This window comes from Cervus canadensis, chromosome 7 (genome assembly GCF_019320065.1).
Source record: "Cervus canadensis isolate Bull #8, Minnesota chromosome 7, ASM1932006v1, whole genome shotgun sequence".
NCBI classification, from domain to species: Eukaryota; Metazoa; Chordata; class Mammalia; order Artiodactyla; family Cervidae; genus Cervus; species Cervus canadensis.
The window spans coordinates 17,592,891-17,612,553 of NC_057392.1; the positions used below are offsets into that span (position 1 = coordinate 17,592,891).

Consider the following 19,663-nt stretch of genomic DNA (forward strand, 5'->3'; position numbering starts at 1 on the left):
TCCACTGTTTCTCCATCTATTTGCCATGAAGTGATGGGACCAGATGCCATGATCTTAGTTTTCTGAATGTTGAGCTTTAGGCCAACTTTTTCACTCTCTTCTTTCACTTTCATCAAGAGGCTCTTTAGTTCTTCACTTTCTGCCATAAGGGTGGTGCCATCTGCATATCTGAGGTTATTGATATTTCTCCCAGCAATCTTGATTCCAGCTTGTGCTTCATTCAACCCAGAGTTTCTAATGATGTACTCTGCATATAAATTAAATAAGCAGGGTGACAATATACAGCCTGATGTACTCCTTTTCCAATTCAGAACCAGTCTGTTGTTCCCTGTCCAGTTCTAACTGTTGCTTCGTGACCTATCATTTCCTTATTAGGTAGTATTCACTGTTTCCTTGATGCTCACTCTTGGTCTAGTGGTTAGGATTTGGCTATCCCACTGCTGTGGCCAGGGTTTGATTCCTGGTCAAAGAAAACTATTTTCCTGGGCTTCCCAGGTGGCACTAGTGGTAAAGAGCCCACCTGCCAGTGCAGGAGACATAAGAAACATGGGCTCAGTCCCTGGGTTGGGAAGATCCTCTGGAGAAGGAAGTGGGCAACCCACTCCACTATTCTTGCCTGGAGAATCCCTTGGACTGAGGAGCCTTGTGGGCTACAGTCCACAGGATTGCAAAGAGTTGCATGCGACTGAAGAGACTTAGCATGCACTGTTTAATTATGAGTTGTTAGGAAATTATCACTTTATTTTCTTGAGCATGGCAAGATGGCTAATTATATGTAGGCTTTTCTTTTTCACATTTCCTCATACATGTTTGAGGAGCAAAAGATTCCCTGAGGTCATAAATTGGTCAAATTGTGAGCCTGAGAACATTCAATATGGTGGTCTCCTCATTTGGGAGGGTGAGACATCAGTAGTAGACAGGTGTTGACACAAACCTGCCTACATCCAAGATGGAGGCGCATGTTGAGCCCTCTTTGAGAATCCTCTTATTTCATGTCTCAAAGAGCTATAGATGGAAATGCAACAAGCAAAACTTCAAACCGTTATGCTATATGAACTCCTTCCTGACATAGTTCAAGGTGATTTTGAAATGATTCTGTTCTCTCCCTAGTGAAACTATTGCTATCCTGTCTTTCATTTCTTTGACTTTTCCACCGTTAGCTGTTGGTATTCTAATAATAACCATCCACAAGTGTTTAAAGTAACACTCAAAGCTTATCAGCTTCTGGGAAACCATCTCTGCAGCCCTCCTGTGGATCCATGACAGAGCAATGGAATGGTGTCCATGGTGACCGTGGGTATCCCTCCTCAAGGAGGGTAGTCTTCAAAGGTTTTGACAGTGCATTCTCTCAGGAAAAAGGTTGGAGCATGCATTCACAATAATTTTTTACTTACTTATTTTATAATAATTTATCCAGTATTCTTGCTTGAGAAATTCCATGGACAAAGGAGCCTGGTGGGCTATAGTCCTTGGGGTCGCAAGAGTCAGACATGACTGAGTGACTTTCGCTTCACTTAATGCATGCTTATGTGCTCATATAGTAAGTGCAACTATAAAACATACAAAAATAAACCTTAAAATGAACAAGAATATGATGAGATAAACTAGATATTTTGTTAATCATGATGGATGGCTTTATTAACCCTAATCAGGATTTCCAAGTACCATATATACTTGTGAGAGGTAATTGCTGGCGTAAAGTATAAAAATCTTTAATTCAAATAGTGTTGTTAACTTCACTTCTTTTGAGCTGAATTTGTTGATTGTGTTTTTAAGCTCATGTTGGCACTTGTGAAGACATTCTGATAGAAGAATGGTTAGGTAGCAATTCCACTGTTTCCTTTTGTTGGCAGTATCAATATTATCTTCAATCTGTGAAAATTTTATGTAGGAATTTTTTTTATTCCGGTAGAGAATACATATCATAAAATTTACCATCTTACCCATTTTCAAGTGTATAATTCTGCAGTGTTGTCTATTTACATTATTGTGAAGCAGATCTCCAACTTTCTCATCTTGTAAAACTGAAATTCTACCCTTTAAACATCTCCCCCTTCCCCTTCCTCTCTCCCCTGTTAACCAGCTTTCTGCTTTCTCTATGAGTGAATTTGACTACTTTAAGCACCACAGAAGTGTAATTATACAATGTTTTTTCTGTGACAGGCTTGTTTTACTTATCATCATGTCCTTAGGTTCCTCTATGTTGTATCGTGACTATGCAGGAATTTTTAAAGACACTTACCCACTATGGGGAGATTAGGTTGGTTAACGGTAAACTGTATAAATATAAAAATCCTCTTACCAGAGCACAAGGAACTGCATTGCAGCACATAGTGCTATTCAGAGAGCAATTCAAGAGTAAGGGTGTTGTAGAAAGCAAACTCATGGTTACCAGAGGGGAAAGCGGGGTGAGAGTGATATATTAGGAGCTTAGGATTAACAGATACACACTACTATATATAAAAGAGACAAACAACAAGGTCCCATTGTATAGCACAGGGAACTACATTCAATATCTCATAATATTGGAAAGATTCTGAAACAATATAACAGACATCCACCCACCCACCCACACACACACACACACACATAATATATATAGTAGTGGTAAAGAACCTGCTCCTCTCCAGTACTCTTGCTTGGAGGATCCCATGAACAGAGGAGCCTGGCAGGCTACGGTCCATAGGGTTGCAAAGAGTCAAACCTGGCTGAAGCAACTTGTGTCTGAATCACTTTGTTGTACACATGAAACTAACATAACATTGTAAATCAACTATACTTCAATTTGGGCTTCCCTTGTGGCTCAGCTGGTAAAGAATATCCCTGCAATGAGGGAGACCTGGGTTTGATCCCTGGGTTGGGAAGATCCCCTGGAGAAGGGAAAGGCTACCCACTTCAGTATTCTGGCCTGGAGAGTTCCATGGACTGTATAGTCCTTGGAGTCACAGAGAGTCAGACACAACTGAGCAACTTTCACTTTCACACTTCAATTTACGTACCCCAATGTTCATTGCAACACAATTTACAGTAGCCAGGATATAGAAGCAACCTAGATGTCCACAGACAGAAGAATGGATAAAGAAGATGTGGTGTGTGTATATATATATATATATGTGTGTGTGTGTGTGTGTATATACATGTGTGTATATATATATATATATAATGGAATATCACTCAGCCAATAAAAGGAACAAATTTGAGTCAGTTGAAGTGAGATGGATGAATGGGTGAAACCAATGCAACATTATAAAGCAATTATCCTCCAACTAAAATTAAAAAAACTATACTTCAGTTAAAAAAACAGGGTGGGGGAGAGTGAGGTAGTTCTGAACAACCCTTAGTTGTGGGATTCCCACTGTTTCCCACACACAAATGATGATGTTGGTATCAATCCAGGTATTAGTTATTGATAAAATCTGATTTCCTTCTTACTGATCTTAGATCCTAAAGTGATATAAATAGACATTCTAGAATTCTCTTCACCATGCATGGTTGCAAGTGCTGAGCACCCTACAACCCCAGAGGGGCCACTGACACCACACTTCGTGTCAATGGCATTCCCTGGATTTGCACAGTGCACAACCTGTGCGGCTGAACATGGTGGCTCTGCCCTTCCTGAGGTGCGACCAGCTTGCTTAAAGACTCTGGACCTAGAGAAAGATGATCATTTCTATGGCCTTGCTTAGAATTCAGAGAATTAAAGGAGGCCCTATATTCATTTCATTCCAAATAGTCATTTAAAATAGGGAACTGAGTGCCCCTAGGCTAATTTTATTCAAAATCACAGAGCTTCTTAAGGAAAAGTCAGGCTAGGTTTCACTTACACATTTCCTATCCTATTAAATTTCTCATTTTCTGACATATCCTAGATATAGCCCAGTTTCTTTTATACTTGTCCCAGTTCCATTTAGGACTTGGGCATGAAATACATTAAAAATAATATTGTCCTCCCCTCCCCACCCCCCCCAACCTGGTCTTGAGTTAAAAAAGAACAACCACAGAAATCTTGAGAAAGTCATTCTTTCCTTCACTGGGGCTTCTACTTTGCTTGTAGAGTTTCAACTTTCCACTTCAACCCCCTCAATCCTCCCACCCCAGTCACACATGAAGTTGGTAAATGTCAGTATTGCTACTCTTGTGCAATATCATGGAGGTCTCTGCCCACAAAGTTTTCTTCTGCATCACCTGGCAGAGTTTCCCCGACTTTGAGTTTATACCAGTGGCCTTCATTCCTTACCTTAACTCCCTGGCTCTGTTTGAATGTGTAAGACCACTCTGAACTCTCTATAAAAACTCTTAGAAAATATTTGTTCAGGGAACAGAGTCCCTTTCTATGGTCAAAACTACTGCACATACAGGCAGTCCTTGGAGGTATTTTGGGTTCAGTTCAGACCATCGTGATAAAGCAAAAATCTCAATAAAGCAACTCACAGAAACATTTTTGTTTCCCAGTGCATATAAAAGTGATGTTTACACTATACTGTGGTCTATTAAGTATGTAATAGCATTATGACTAGGAAAAATTGCATACCTTAACTAAAAAGGTGTTGGTAAAGAGATGGTAACCATTAACTGAGCCTTCTAGAGTTGTAATCATTTTGCTATACTCACATCAAAGATGACTGATCACAGATCACCATGACAATATAGTAGCAGTAATAAAAAATTTGAAACATTGTGAGATTTACCAAAATGTGACACAGAGACACAAAGTGAGCAAATGCTGTTGGAAAAAATGATGCCAATAGACTTGCTTTATGCAAGATTGCTACCAACATTCCATTTGTAAAAAGTACAATATTAGCAAAGCATAATAAAACAAGGTATGCCTGTAGTCAGTAATCACTTATCTTGTCAAATTTCTGTCTGCCTTCTAGATTATAAACCTTTAAAAGACAGATATTGTATCTTCTACATTCTTTCATCTCCCCAGCACATACCATTGAACCACACTGATGAAGAATTCATTATACGTTGGACATTATGCTGGATGAATGGACCCCATTCCTCAAAGAGTTTATAGACTAGAGGGGGAGATAGGATCACATAAAGTTAACTGGATGAAAGGGGCCATACAGAGTATAGGTCTACTCACTGTATAAACCAAGTGCCAGGGAAGCATTGGTTAAGGTCATCGCGCTGGCCTGGGAAAGGGAAGAAGGACGTGATCAGGAAAACTTCCCCAAAGAGTCGGTGCTGACAAAAGCAGGGACTCAATACATATTGGTTGAATAACTACCTAACTAATGGTTCATCTTAAAAGTCATATATGTTAGAACAGTCATGAAGTCCAATGAATAGATGCATATCCATTAGGATATCGTTCAGTTATCCCTAGGTATCCAAGGAGGATTATTTCCAGGACCACCCTGTGCACAGATGGTTACCAATCCAAAGATTCTCCTTATATAAAGTTCCTTATATAAAATGGCTTAATATTTGTATATAAGCTATACATATCCTCCCATGTACTTTATATTATTTCTAGATTACTTATGACACCTAATAAAATGTAAATGCCATGTCAATAGTTATAAACACAATATAAATGCTAAGTAAATAGTTGCTGGCATATAGCAAATTGGAGTTTAGCTTTTGGGAACTTTCTGGAATTTTTAAAAAATACTTAAAACCTGCGGTTGGATGAATCCCAGATTTGGAACTGTTGGATATGGAGGGCTGCTAGTAGTTGATTTCTAACTCCTGCTTAGTGATATAAATTGCTTTAAACATGTTGGAATTTTCCCCATCCTTATCAATAACGAGTTAGGTTCTATTGAATTATCGCATCTTCCTTTAAAAGTGTGAAGTGAAAATAAATCTGTTCAGTAATTTAGAAGCAGATTACATGAGGACAGTCAGTAAGATTTTTGCAATTGTGACTATTGTGTATATTTTTTTATGTTCTGTGTTCTAATTGTTAGAAATGCCCACGTGAATTTAGACATTCCTGTAATCTATCTTCCGTGAGGGTATTAGAGTTTGTGCATGGCAGAATATCAGTATACACTTTGTATCTGAGCTCCTGGTGAACTTTTTTTTTTTTTTTGCCATGTGATGTGGCTTGTGAGGTCTTAGTTTCCCGATCAGGGATAGAACATGTGCCCTCTGTGGGGGAAGCATGGAGTTTTAACCACTGGACTGCCAGGGAAGTCCCCCCTAGTAACTTTAACCATTATTATTTTCTTGTCTTTGGAGTTTGTTCAGGGCATGGCTCATGCCTGTATTTATAGCTCAGTTTTCACATATGCACAAATCTTGTCAAAATATCGAGGTAATACAGTGGCACATCGCAAATATTATTTCTGGCAATGTTCTATACTTCAGAAAGCTATTTTACTTCTTCTTTGAGATATCCTCTTAAAATACATAGAGCAATTTGTCAGTTTGTATTGCCACCAAATCCTTCCTGCAAGTTCACTGTTATTTTTTCCATCTAGATTTAATCTTTCCCAGCTTCAAAGCGGATTTGGTTCATTTTGGGGGCACTATTTTGTGAATTTCCATGTCATCCTTTTCCTGCTGCGTTCTTGCTGAGAACCCGATTTGGCTGATCTACATTGGAGAGTGCCCTCACAGTTGAATTTTGGATGAAGAGTTGGGGTTCTCACCTGAAAAAAAAAATGAATGCAGTGAAATGTAGCTGTTGGATTGTGAGCAGCCCCCTGAGGGGACCCTACTCTGCTCCTGTGTCCCTTCAGTGTTACGACCAGGAGACAGGACGAGAGCACAGGAGTCGAGCAGATCCCCGTCAGAAATGAAAAAATCTAACGGCACCCACTCCAGTACTCCTGCCTGGAAAATCCCAAGGACGGAGCAGCCTGGTAGGCTGCAGTCCATGGGGTCGCTAAGAGTCGGACACAACTGAGTGACCTCACTTTCACTTTTCACTTTCATGCATTGGAGAAGGAAACGGCAACCCACTCCAGTGTTCTTGCCTTGAGAATCCCAGAGACGGGGGAGCCTGGTGGGCTGACGTCTATGGGGTCGCACAGAGTCGGACACGACTGAAGTGACTTAGCAACAGCAACAGCGCTCCAGCATTCTTGCCTGGAGAATTCCATGGACAGAAGAGCCTGGCCAGCTACAGTCCATGGGGTCACAAAGAGCGGGACATGACTGAGTGACTAACACTTTCATTTTTAAAAACAAGCCACAGCCCTGTCATCACTTGCTTCCATCCACTTCTGCCATGAACCTCTTTCAAGGTGACCAAAGCTCAGAACTGGGAGGCCCAGGTGAGCCTACGATGGGGAGGTGGGGACAGGACCATGGACACAATTTGGGTGACAGTGAAAAGTAGAAATGTGGTGTTCCATGTTGAACGTGGTGAAGAGTTTTGAGAGTATGACACCAGTGCGGGCCCTGCTACGGGAGGGACCCTGGGTGCGTTGTTCAGCCACAAGGCTAGCCCCGTAATGTGGGGGCAGGGACGTGCGGAATGGGGGCTGCCTGACTGCTTTTTAGCAAAAAAAATCAAACCAAACCAAACTGAGAGACAGAGTGATAAAATGTAATTCCAATAGTCCTCTGTCATGCCTAGAGCCTTTTACATATAATTTCTCTCCATCCAAGCAGAGCTTTAGGAATGGCCCACGCCTGACCGTGGAAGCAGGTGGCTTGCGGGTCTTACCCAGGAATCAGATGGAGTTTTCAGGCCAGCTCAGAAGAAGCCCACTCAAGGACACGCTTGAACAAGAAATCAGTGATGCTGGCTGACCCCACAGGACCGTTCTGAGGATGGAGTCATAAAGCTGGTTCAAAACACTTGGAAAGCATACATTTTTAAAAGATCGTATAAATGCTAAGCTATAACCTCAGTGTGGAAAATTCCCCCAATTAGGATTCCAAATATCTTTACTGAGTGCGGTTGTTGACTCTGATCAATACTCCGAGCTGCCTATTTTGTTCAGAGACTTTTCCTATGCTTAAGCCCTCTGTCCTCACCCTTCTCTCCTTGCCTGTGTGATGTCAGGGGATACAGAGGGCAGATGTGTCAAGGGTCAATTAAAGGATGATGTTTGCACTTGGGAAATAAAAGTTCTCACCATAGTAGGATCCAGGGTTGGTATGTGCAGGCATGAAACAGTTTGGCAGCATCAGTTCAGTTCAGTTCATTCGCTCAGTCATGTCCGACTTTTTGCGACCTCACGAACTGAAGCACACCAGGTCTCCCTGTCCATTATCAACTCCTGGAGTCCACCCAAACCCATGTCCATCAAGTCGATGATGCAATCCAGTCGTCTCATCCTCTGTCATCCCCTTCTCCTCCTGCCCTCAATCTTTCCCAGCATCAGGGTCTTTTCCAATGAGTCAGCTCTTCGCATCATATGGCCAAAGGATTGGAGTTTCAGCTTCAACATCAGTCCTTCCAATGAACACCCAGGACTGAACTCCTTTAGGATGGACTCTTTGGATCACCTTGCAGTCCAAGGGACTCTCAAGAGTCTTCTCCAACACCACAGTTCAAAAGCATCAATTGGCAGCATCAGTTTCCTTCTTTTGTAACAGCCCCCTCCCTGTAAGGCAACCTTCAACTCAGTTACATCTGGGCTGGTTTTCCAGCAAATTAAGTTGTTCTGGATTTCTGAGGGACTTGAAAATAAAATTTGCAGCAATATCAGATGTGAAGGAAGTGGAGGCGTTAGACTGAGTTGGTTGGTGCTGCTGGATGGTGGGGGCGGTGTTTGCTAGAATTTTCAGCTTTCCAGAGGGCAGCTGATCCAATGGTTTATATAGCTTTTTCTCTTTTAGTCATTTTATGTATTCATTTTGTATTGACACATAATTGATTTACAATGTTATATTAGTTTCAGGTATGCAACAAAGTGATTCAGTTATATATGTCTTTTTCAGATTCTTTTCCCTTCTAGGTTATTACAAAATATAGAGTTCGCTGTACTATACAGTCAGTTCTTACTGGTTATCTATTTTATATATAGTATAATTTTTCTACCATTTTCGGATCTCTCTTGATTCACTTTTTTTGGTTCATTCTCTTATTTGTATTTTATATCTGTGTATATATACTCACAGACTTCCCTGGTGGCTCAGTGGTAAAGAATTTGCCTGCTATTGCAAGAGAAGCGGGGTTGGGAAGATCCCCTGGAGGAGGAAATGGCAACCCATTCTAGTATTCTTGCCCAGAGAATCCCATGGACTGAGGAGCCTGGTGGGTTATAGTCCATAGGGTTGCAAAGAGTCAGACATCACTGAAGCTACTAAACAGGACCAGCAATATGTACTCACACACACATATGTAAAAATTTATTATTTGTAATTATATTATTTACTCTATTTTTGCCTGCTTCATAGATTTTCTTACTGTGCTGTGCTAAATCTCTTCAGTCGTGTCTGACTCTGAGACCCTATGGACCGTAGACTACCAGGCTCCTCTGTCCATGGGATTCTCCAGGCAGGAGTACTGGAGTGGATTGCCATGCCCTCCTCCAGGGAATCTTCCTGAACCAGGGATCAAACCTTCATCTCTAACATCTCCTGCATCGAAAGGCAGGTTCTTTACCACAAGCACCACCTAAGAAGGCCCAGATTTCCTTACTATAGGTCCTCAAATATTCATCCAAACTCACTGAAGTGGGCTAGGATTCAGTTCATTTCTTGAGCCTTGACCGCTGATTTAGGACAAAGCCTTGCCCTCTCTTCCCAAAGTACACAACCTCAGTCGTGTATACCATGTTCTGAAGCTATATTTGTTTTAGTTGAGTTGGGGGGAAAAAAAACAAACCTGGCTGCTTCTTTATTACCAGAAAAGAAAGACTCTAGCTCTTAAAGCCCGGAACAACCCCTCTCAGAGAGGCACTCGGAGTAGCAGATGGGGCTGAATCAGCATCTGTGCTTCCTCACGAGAAGTCAATGCATGAGACTAAGCTTTGCCTTTCTTACCAAGTGTCCAGGCAAGAGTCTGTGAAGTTAGTTAAGCACATAAAATAAGTCAGGACACCCGGACAGAGTGAATTATGGAGAGAGAGCTGTCTGAAGGGTCCCGGAGCCCCGTTCTAGCATCCTGCATACCTGTGGGGTTTCCAAAGGCGGCTGAGTCAGGTTGAGTCGACCCACATGTCCTTTTATTCAACCTCAGACTCAGGGAGAGTCTGCTGATCAGGTAAGAGGCACACATGTAAAGGGGGCTTCTGTCCACCTCCTTCTTTGATCATATCTACTCTCTTCTTGCATCTTCTCTTTCTAGAAAAAAATAAAAGCAGTGATTTATACCAACCACACAAACACATGCACAGCAGAAGCAGAGGAAAATTCAACTGAAATTCACAGTCTAACGACTAGCAGATGAAGGCTGCATACTTTATGAAAAAAAAAAAAAAGATCATAAATACCAATATTCTGTCTTTGGATTCTCACATAGACATGTGAAATACACGCTTAATTTAGTCATATTTATTTGAATTCTCCACGAAGAGGAAACTGAACAGGTGCAGAAAAAGCCGAGGGAATCCCTTTTTTCAGGGTTCATCTGGCTGCACACGAAGGCTGGGCTTCTTCTTTCCTCAAGTTTTACTGAGCTTCCTCCTTCCTCAAGTTTTGCTGAGCTCCTTGGGTCGCTGCAAGAAAAATACAGTGGGAACAAAGAATCAGTTGTCTTTCCAAGCCTCTTTTGCATTACTTTGCAGGCTGACTTTTTTTAGGGATCTCCTCCAGGCAGTGTGAATGTTTTAATCTCATTGAATTCTCACAACTTGATGATGTGGGTGTATTATCATCTTTGGCTTATAGAAGCAGAAATTGAGGCTCAGAGATGTCCCGTGTCATGTACAGGGTCACACAGCTGCTAAGTGAAAGGCTTGCAGAGCCTGGTCAGCCTGAAAACAGGACACTCTTTGCTTTCTTTTTTAAAAATCAGTTTTATTAAGGTATATTTTATATACAGTAAAAATTATCCTTTTTAGTTGTATAGTTGGTGAGCCTTGACATGTTTATAATCTTATAACTGAGGTTTAGACTATCCTAAAAAAGAACTTCTGAGGGTGATAAGATAGTTAACATAGATTAACTCCAAACAGTTGGATTACAAGTGTTTTGCTTTCTTCCTTGTGTATTTATTTTCTAAGATTTTCGTTATGGCCCTATCTCACTTATATAAGTAGAAAATAGTATTACTGAAAAAGAAAATGGGCATGGAGAAAGTTTTTAAGGGTAGAAAATACTCATTTAAAATATATAGCTATAGGATAAAGTACAAAGTGAATTTCAATAAAACAAACTGCCAGTCCCTAAAAATGAGGGATAGATGGCCTGTCTCACCAGAGCCATGCTAATTGCTTCTATTAACATAAAGGTCAGGATAAAAATGCTCCGAGCTGAATGTAGTATCAGAAGGCAGAAGAATTAGGAAGAATTATAAAGGTTAATGCCTTTGTCATGAAGATCCCATCATTTTCTTTTTAACCAACTTTTGGACTTTCTTTGAAATCCTTCCAGTTGAAGTTCTCTTCTGACCTCTAGGGATTAAATTGGTGGATTTTTTAAATGTTCAGTGTTTGGAGTATTACCAGGAGAATCATAGATGATTTTAAAATGATCAGTGCTAAGATATTACATCAGTTCTGTTCTGATCACACAATGTTGGCAGGAGAGTCTCTTCTGCTCTTCAGACAAATTCGGGGCCTTTGCTTTAAAAGAGGCCTTTCATGTTGTGCCTTTCATGTCACTGAGAAACCACTGATTTCATGATGGTGGTGGCCCCCAGCACACATCAGCGACCTGTGCTGGCCGACCCAGCTGTTAATCTTACTTCACTGTGCGATCGCCATGGTTCCCCATCACTGTCCATTTAAAATCTGATATTTCATCTAAAAGACTCACAATCTTTCATCAATAAAAATTAAATATAACACCATAGAAAAACGCCTTAATATAATACCATAGAAACATTTCTGTTTCATTCTTTATAAACATGGTCATCAAAAGACATCTTCGAAGGATGGAATGAGAACTCTGGGGCCCTTTCTCCATTTTGCCCTCTCTTCTGTGTGCAGGATATCGATTCTGCAAAGAATATTGCAATTATCTGAGCCTTCATGTTCCCTGAGAGTCTTCTAGCCCCAAAACACACAGATTGTCATTTTCCCCCTTGTTTATGACCCATTTGAGGATCTTCTTGTCATGATGCTAGCATATAAGGGGTGCCAGAATCCCTGAGCCACTAGTAATCTGAATATCAGGATGCAGCCACACAAAAGGAAGACAGAGTCTTGGAGAAAAAACAACTTCAGAGCAAAGTCATTACCAGGGGATAGAATGTATGAAGGAGCACTTGCTGACAAGAGCTTCTAAGCAACTCAGCGGGTGGGGTGGATGTTTCTTTCATTCTTTTGCCAAATCTCTGTAACTTCTTGGTTATTGTTGCTTAGTCACTCATTTGTGTCTGACTCTTGGAGGCCCCACGGACTGCAGCACATCAGGTTTCCCTGTCCTTTACCATCTCCCAGAGCTTGCTCAAACTCATGTCCATCGAGTCGGTGATGCCATCCAACCATCTCATTCTCTGTCACCCGCTTCTCCTCCTACCCTCAATCTTTCCCAGCATCAGGGTCTTATCCAATGAGTCACCTCTCTTCATCAGATGGTCAAGTACTGGAGCTTCAGACAAAGTCCAACAGAGGTCAGACATTGGGGACAGAGGGGAAAACGTTAAAAAAATGCCTTGAAACACATACTTTCCTTTCCCTTGAGACAGTGATACCATCCACTTGATAATGCCAAGTAATGTCTCTTTTGGAAAACGCTGTCACTGATGGGTACATGGGAGAGTGAACTTGCTGCATGGCAGGTCCTTAATGTGACAGCAGGAGCCGGAGGTCACCGTCTTTCCTTCTCAGGAGGGAACTTGGTAAGGCGTTTCCCCAGCTCTGCCCAGCTTGTGGGGTCACTGTGACTCATTTCCCCCCTCAAAATGTGGAATTGTCCTTGACCCCCTACTCACTCCAGTGTGAGCTGGGGGACCCTAACCCATGGCCCTGAACTTGGTCATCTTGTGTCCTATCTTACCCACCATCTGAGATGGTTGGTTTAGTCTCTCTCCCTCCAGGCTGTGACCAACCAACGTCAGAGCATATCCTCCTTCTCCTGGGGACCCTTAGGGCCTGGCCCAAGGAAAGAGGAGTAAATTGTGAGTCCAGGAGCCAGTCACCCCCTGAGTTGCTCGCAGACTCTGTCTGGCACTGAATCCATGACTTCACTGCTAATAGTTTTGCACAGTGCTGAATATACCTAATTTTTTTAAAAAATAAATAATGTTTTGTTGGAAAACAGCTAGTGTTTGCATATTGTCTATGGCTACTTCCTCATTACAACTGCAGACTTGAGTAGGTGCAACAGAGACCACTTGGCCTGTGACTCTAAAATATTTACTACCCAGCCCTTTAACAAAATTTCAGCTGGCTCTTTCTTTAGGAAGTTATTTTTAGAGCAATTAGGAAGTGTTAATTTAGCTTCCTTTGGAACCTCTCTGGAGCTTCTTATTTTCTTATTGTGGATCTGAGTTTCTGTGTGGTGCCATCTTCCTTCTGCATGAAATCTTTTATTTCTTAACTTGGGTGAGACCAAAGTCCTCTTACAGGAATTTTCCTAATGCAGCAGCATGGACAAGCTGACCCCAGGGCTGTGAGAAGCTCACTCACATCCTCTCCTACCTTGATGGCTTGATAAGGAGGATGAGAAGAAATGCCTTCAAGAGCCAAAGACTTCTACAGGCCCTTCTGTCCTTTGCCCCCTTGGATCTGGTGCCATGAGGGTGGTGGTCTTTTCTCCAGTGTTGCCAAAGCAAATTTATGCATGCAGCTCTTTCCAGAATTTTGTGGCACAATGGGTGAGGTGCTTGGGGAGATGAAACAAGGAGGGATGGAGAGCTGGGGGACTCTGGGCACCCTGGGGACCCTGGGGATGCCCTGGGACCCTTACCGCTGCAGAAGGCAGTTTGTTCCCCAAGCCTAAGGGGTCTTTGAAATTAGTCACCCTCTAGTTGAGTCTTTTGTTGTTCAGTTGCTCAGTTGTGTCTGACTCTTTGTGACCCCATGGACTACAGACGCCAGGCTTCCCTGTCCTTCACCATCTCCCAGGCCTTGCTCAAACTCATGTCTACTGAGTAGGTGATGCCATCCAGTCATCTCATTCTCTGTCCTTCTCCTCCTGCTTTCAATCTTTCCCATCATCAGGGTCTTTTCTAATGAGTTGGCTCTTCATATCAGGTGGCCAAAATATTGGAGTCATAGCTCATCAAATTAAGGAGAAAGCCAAGTTTTTTAAGACAGGTTTATCCACTTAGTGGGTGCAGATTCAGAAAATATTCTTGAACTGTCATTTGTGCCCCTCTGGAATTCATTTCACATTTCATTCTCTCCAGCCTTCTGAAATGAAAGGCAAATGTCTTTTCATGGGAACTTGTGTTTTATCCTAAAGATGAAAGCAGTACATACTGGCTGAATGGATTTTCCAAACAGACAAAATCTTTCCAGGGTTCTGGGTCTGCTTTATTGAGGAAGCAGGTTTTAGTGATTCTCGGTCCTATACGACATATGATTGGCATGACCGATTTTATGGGTATTAACAGCGAAATATGAAAGGCGAGACCCTCCACTGCAGTATTCTAGAAATCATAGAATAAAAACTTGAAAAATGACAGCATGAATCATAACCCACAGTGTTGGCCCTTGAGAGCTGTAGAAGAAAAGTTTCAAAGACCGTATTAGAATAATTGTATAAATCCATGAAATTACTCAACTTCCTGAGTCTTTTATTTGCTTTAGGGAAACATGGCCAGCACCTGGGAGAGCCAACAAGAGTGTGGCAAAAGGAAATGTCAGTGGTTCCCATCTGTCTCATCTTTGTGCAAAATGTGGGTATTTTGTTTATCATGACTTCTTGCAGTAGTTTTGATTTTCTAAAATATTGCATTAATATTCACCTTTTTTCCAGTTTTGTTGAAGTATGTTGTTTAGTTGCTAGGTCATGTCCGACCCTTTGTGACCCCATGGACTATAGCCTGCCAGGCTCCTCTGTCCACAGGATTCTCCAGGCAAGGATACGGGAGTGAGTTGCCATTTCCTTCTCTAGGTGATCTTCCAGACCCAGTGATCAAACCCACATCTCCTGCACTGGCAGGCAGATTCTTTACCACGGAGTACCTGGGAAGCCCTTTCTGGTGTATACTTGACAAATAAAACTGTGACATGATTTAAGTGTACAACTGGAAAATTTGACATACCTGTACACTATGAAAGGAGTCCCATTATCGGTTTAATTTCAACATCCATCACCTGAAATTTTTACCTTTTTTTTTTTTTTGCTGAGAGCTCGTAAGTTTCATTCTCTTAGCAAATTTCAACTTTACAGTAGAGTGTTATTAACCATAGTCACCATGTAACACATTTGATCTTCTAACCTTGCTCATAACTAAGCTTGTACCCTTTTACCAGCTTCTCCCCTTTCCCCTACCCCAGTTCCTGGCAACCACCATTTCACTCTCTGCTCCTATCACCTTGACTTTTTTTTCTCCTTCAGATTCCATGCAAACATGATCCCAGGCAGTGTTTATTCTGATTAACGAGTTTCTTGATGTCATCTTAAATCCTGTCCCAAGGCGGGTGAACACTTCACTCTCCTTAGGCAGTGACTTGATAAATACTCAAAGAACACAAAGGTTTTGTGATAGATCTCACAAGCAAGAACAGAGGACGTGGGGGCTTGTGATGGTCACACCGTAGGATTGGGCTACAGTCTGATGGTGATGGGTAGGACGACAGCACACTTTCTCTTCCAACCAACACTTTTGAGACGGGTCTTACTGATGTGTGCATGGCCCCTGTTGTTCAATCACTAAATTGTGTCTGACTCTTTGCTACCCCATGGACTACAGCATGCCAGGCTTCCCTGTCCTTCACTATCTCCTGGAGCTTGCTCAGATTCATGTCCATTGAATTGGTGATGCTTTCTAACCATCTCATCCTCTGTCGTCCCCTTTTCCTCCTGCCCTCAATCTTTCCCAGCATCAGAGTCTTTTCCAATGAGTCCCAGCCCCTAGATGTAGCAAAAAGTGACTGCACACACTCTGAGCTCAAAATACAGGAAGAAGTGGCTCCAACGCTGGTTATTTACCAGAAAATTGATGTGGCTTATTTCACTAGTGAAGTTTCTAATATGAAAGGACTGTGCGTGAGCTTGCAACTTGGTTGCAAAGACCCACCAGCCAAGCTGATGTGCTGAGTCAGACACCTCTCCTGTGTCACTTCAGGTCCCATCAGGGAGGGCCCTGTGGGTGGGCAGCCAGCGTGGGCTCTGCAGGCTTCAGGCAGGTTTAAGTGACTGTAAGTCACCTCCTGCCCATGCCGTGTGTCTCCATCTCCTTCCCAGGGGTGTCCTCCTTTTCCTTGGGCAGACGCCACGTTGGAGGCATGGCCCAGACTAGAACCATTGGGAATTAAGCCCTATAGTGCATGTCTTGGGCCAGTGAGAGATGGGAACTGATGGATCTTGGGAGTCTGTCCTTGAGCAGAGTTCGAGCATTGCTGGAGGGCGCAGTCTCGAGGTCTGGGTGCCCCTGGCAGTGCCTACCAGATGCCGTTTCCTTGCATGGCTGTCTGGGCCCCACCACCTGTCCTCCCCACTCATTCCTGGAACCTCCCTCCCCAATTAAATTGTAGCACAAACAGCTCTTGCCTTGCACTTTGCTTTCTGGGAAGCCAAGCTAAGACATGTTCCTTGTCATCTCCCTGTAGCCTTTGGTGTCAGGGGACTGACAGGGAAAATCACTTTAAGAATCATACTTTTGAAAACCAGTCCTGCCTTTTTATGAGTACTCAGTATTATGTTGAATTGTAAGAAGGAACTATATACGCTTATTCTTCACTTAGGCTCCTTTTTAAAAAATCATTTAGTTTTAATTGGAGGATAATTGCACTGTAGTGTTTTGTTGGCTTCTGCCATACATCAACATGAATCAGCCAGAGACATACATATGTCCCCGCCTTGGACCTCCCACCCCCCTACCCCATGTTGTCAAAGAGCACGGCGTTGAGCTCCCTGGGTCATATAGCAAATCCCCACTGGCTATCTATTTTGCATATGGCAATGTATATGTTTCAGGGCTACTCTCTCAATTTGTCCCACCCTCTCCTTCCCCCACTATGTCTACAAGTCTGTTCTCTACTTAACTGGGATTTATCAAACTCTGAAATGCTATGCTTGTAATAGTTAACATCACCGAGGAAGGAAACCTCCCTGCTCAAGCCTCCTGCTTGTGCTGCAGAAGAAGGAGGCTCCAGTGTTGGCCCCAATGCTATCATATTAACATTCTGATCTGCGTCCTTAGACAGGGCTCTTATACTTCCTGAGAAATTCTGCAGAGGCCATCAGTGTGTGTGTGCTCAGTCGTGTCTGACTCTCTGCGACCCCTGGACTGTAGCCCACTAGACTCCTCTGTCAATGGAATTTTCCAAGTGAGAATCCTGGAGTGGGTTGCCATGCCCTCCTCCAGGGGATCTTCCCGACCCAGGGATTGAACCCGGGTCTCTTGCGTATCCTGCATTGGCAGGAGAATTCTTTACCACTAGTGCCATCAGGGAAGCCCACACTTCCCGTTGGTGATAGAAGCAGGGTATTGATGGTGATGCATTTTCTCTTAAACTATTTTTCTCTGTGGTGCTGTCTGCCCTCCACGTAGCAATCTCCCCACCTGCTGGTGTGTTGGGTGGAGGTGGGGTGGGCTCAGAAGGATACTAGGGGATATGCAGGCTCAGTGGTTCAAAGGTCAACTAAAGAGCCAGAGCCTCTGGGTTGGAGCTCAGGCTCTGCCACTTCCCAGTTGTGTGACCTTGAGCAAGTCCTTTGTGCCTGGGGATGCAGTATGTAGAGTGATGCTGATGAGGACCATGGTGGTATCTGCCTGGTTAATGATGCTGTCGTAATTCACTGAGCCCGTAACGCGCAGGACCACTTGGAGCTTGTCTGGCCTCGGCACCCCAAGCCCCACCCTGACTCAGGCCCCCTCCAGATACTTGGTTCAGGGGAGTTTCAGCTCCTCCCCTAGTGATAAAACAATCACAGGTGATGACCCTGGAGACCCCTGGAACAGGAATAAGAGCCCTCTTGACTGCTCCCCTCACTGTTCTCAGCTTTGTCTTGAAAATGTCGCCAGGTCTGAAAGAATTCTGAAACAAAATGTTTTGGATGACTAGTTCTTTTTTGTAGGGATCGTTCTCTGATGCGAGACACAATCTCCTTATGACAACTATCAGCTTCATTTTGCCTCCATCGAATAAGACCTGACACAAAACTCCTATCTTAGAAATTCTTAGAAAACGAACCCCTTTTCTTCCCCAGTGCACATTTCATTTTGGTTTCCTTCAGGTTTCTTAGAGGTGATCTTTTATGGAATGGAGTATTCAGGACATTTGAAAGGTGTCAGTGTTTAAGGTATTTAAAGATAATGGAGCTGGATGTGCACCTCTTTTGCACTTGTATGCCATTGAATTTGCTTTATTCAGCTCTAAAGCCCTGTCCTTTTATTCTGTGGAATTTGCCATGTCTTCCGAGTCTTCTATGAACTGTGTGGGGAAGAATGGAGGGTTTAAACCTTGGAGTGGTTCAACCCCTAACTGGCTGCTATGTCACTTTTGATCCTTCACAATGGTGACCAGATTTCCATCCTGTGCAGCAAATTTACCAGCTTTCTGTTTTAAAAAAATGAAACTGAGTAAACACAGGCAAGAATAAAGTGGCTTTTCACTTACAAATCTACTGTATTTAAGAAATGTGTAATTTGGTTTAAATCAAGATGATGATGTGTTACAAGTTGAGTGCGTTAGATAAAGATGTTATGATACAGGGAACGAAATGGGAGAAATTTATTGAAGATCAGTGGATGTTTGGCCAGTACCGCAACCTTCTTCTTCCATGGGATCATGGGCAGGTCTGGATTCTGAAAAAAATGTTTTAAATTAAATAAGAGGAAGGAACCCACATTTATCTAGGCTTTCTTTCCACTTCCTGCCAGAGAGAGGTGGTTTTTCTTCTTGGAATGAAGCAGAGTACTCTCCTGACCTGGGTGGGCATTTGCACTTCTCAAATTTGACTCCATTTGACTGAGATGGAGTCTGTGTGTACATGGGGTGTGTGTGTGTGTTTGTGTGTGGCATGTGTGTGGTGGGATTTGTAATAAACGGAAGGCTTGATTTTCCTCTCTCTGGAGTTATCATCTGCACCAGGTAGTAAGCGTACACAGGGATGGTTAAATTTGTTCACATAAGTCTCTATCATTCATTTGCCATATTTATTTACACTAATCAGAACATGCAAGCAAGATTTTTCCAGATGATCCAGCTTCTGTTAATCAAGGGTTGGCCAAGGGCCTGGGAATTTCTCATGACAACATTGGACAATAATAGGAACTAATAATTTTTTTAAATACTGCTCTAAGCTGAAGTCTTGGACTCAAATATAAATTTTAAGTTCATTCTGATCCTTGATGGGAGTCACCTATATTGATTTTCTCCTTGGTCAATGCCTTGCTTCTCTTTCTAGGATCCCATCAGAGAGTTACATAATGATGACTATTCCTGCAAGGTACTAACCTTGGCAGGAAGTCCAGTCTCCAGTCTTGATTGTACCACCAATTAGCTTCATGAACTTGGAC

The 19,663-nt window shown here is 42.6% G+C and overlaps 1 protein-coding gene across 1 annotated transcript in view; it reads left to right on the plus strand.

The window, feature by feature from the left end:
• The window catches only part of PCP4 (Purkinje cell protein 4), a 65,931-nt gene that overhangs the window by 9,631 nt on the left and 36,637 nt on the right, over window positions 1-19,663 (plus strand). The window lies entirely within an intron of this gene.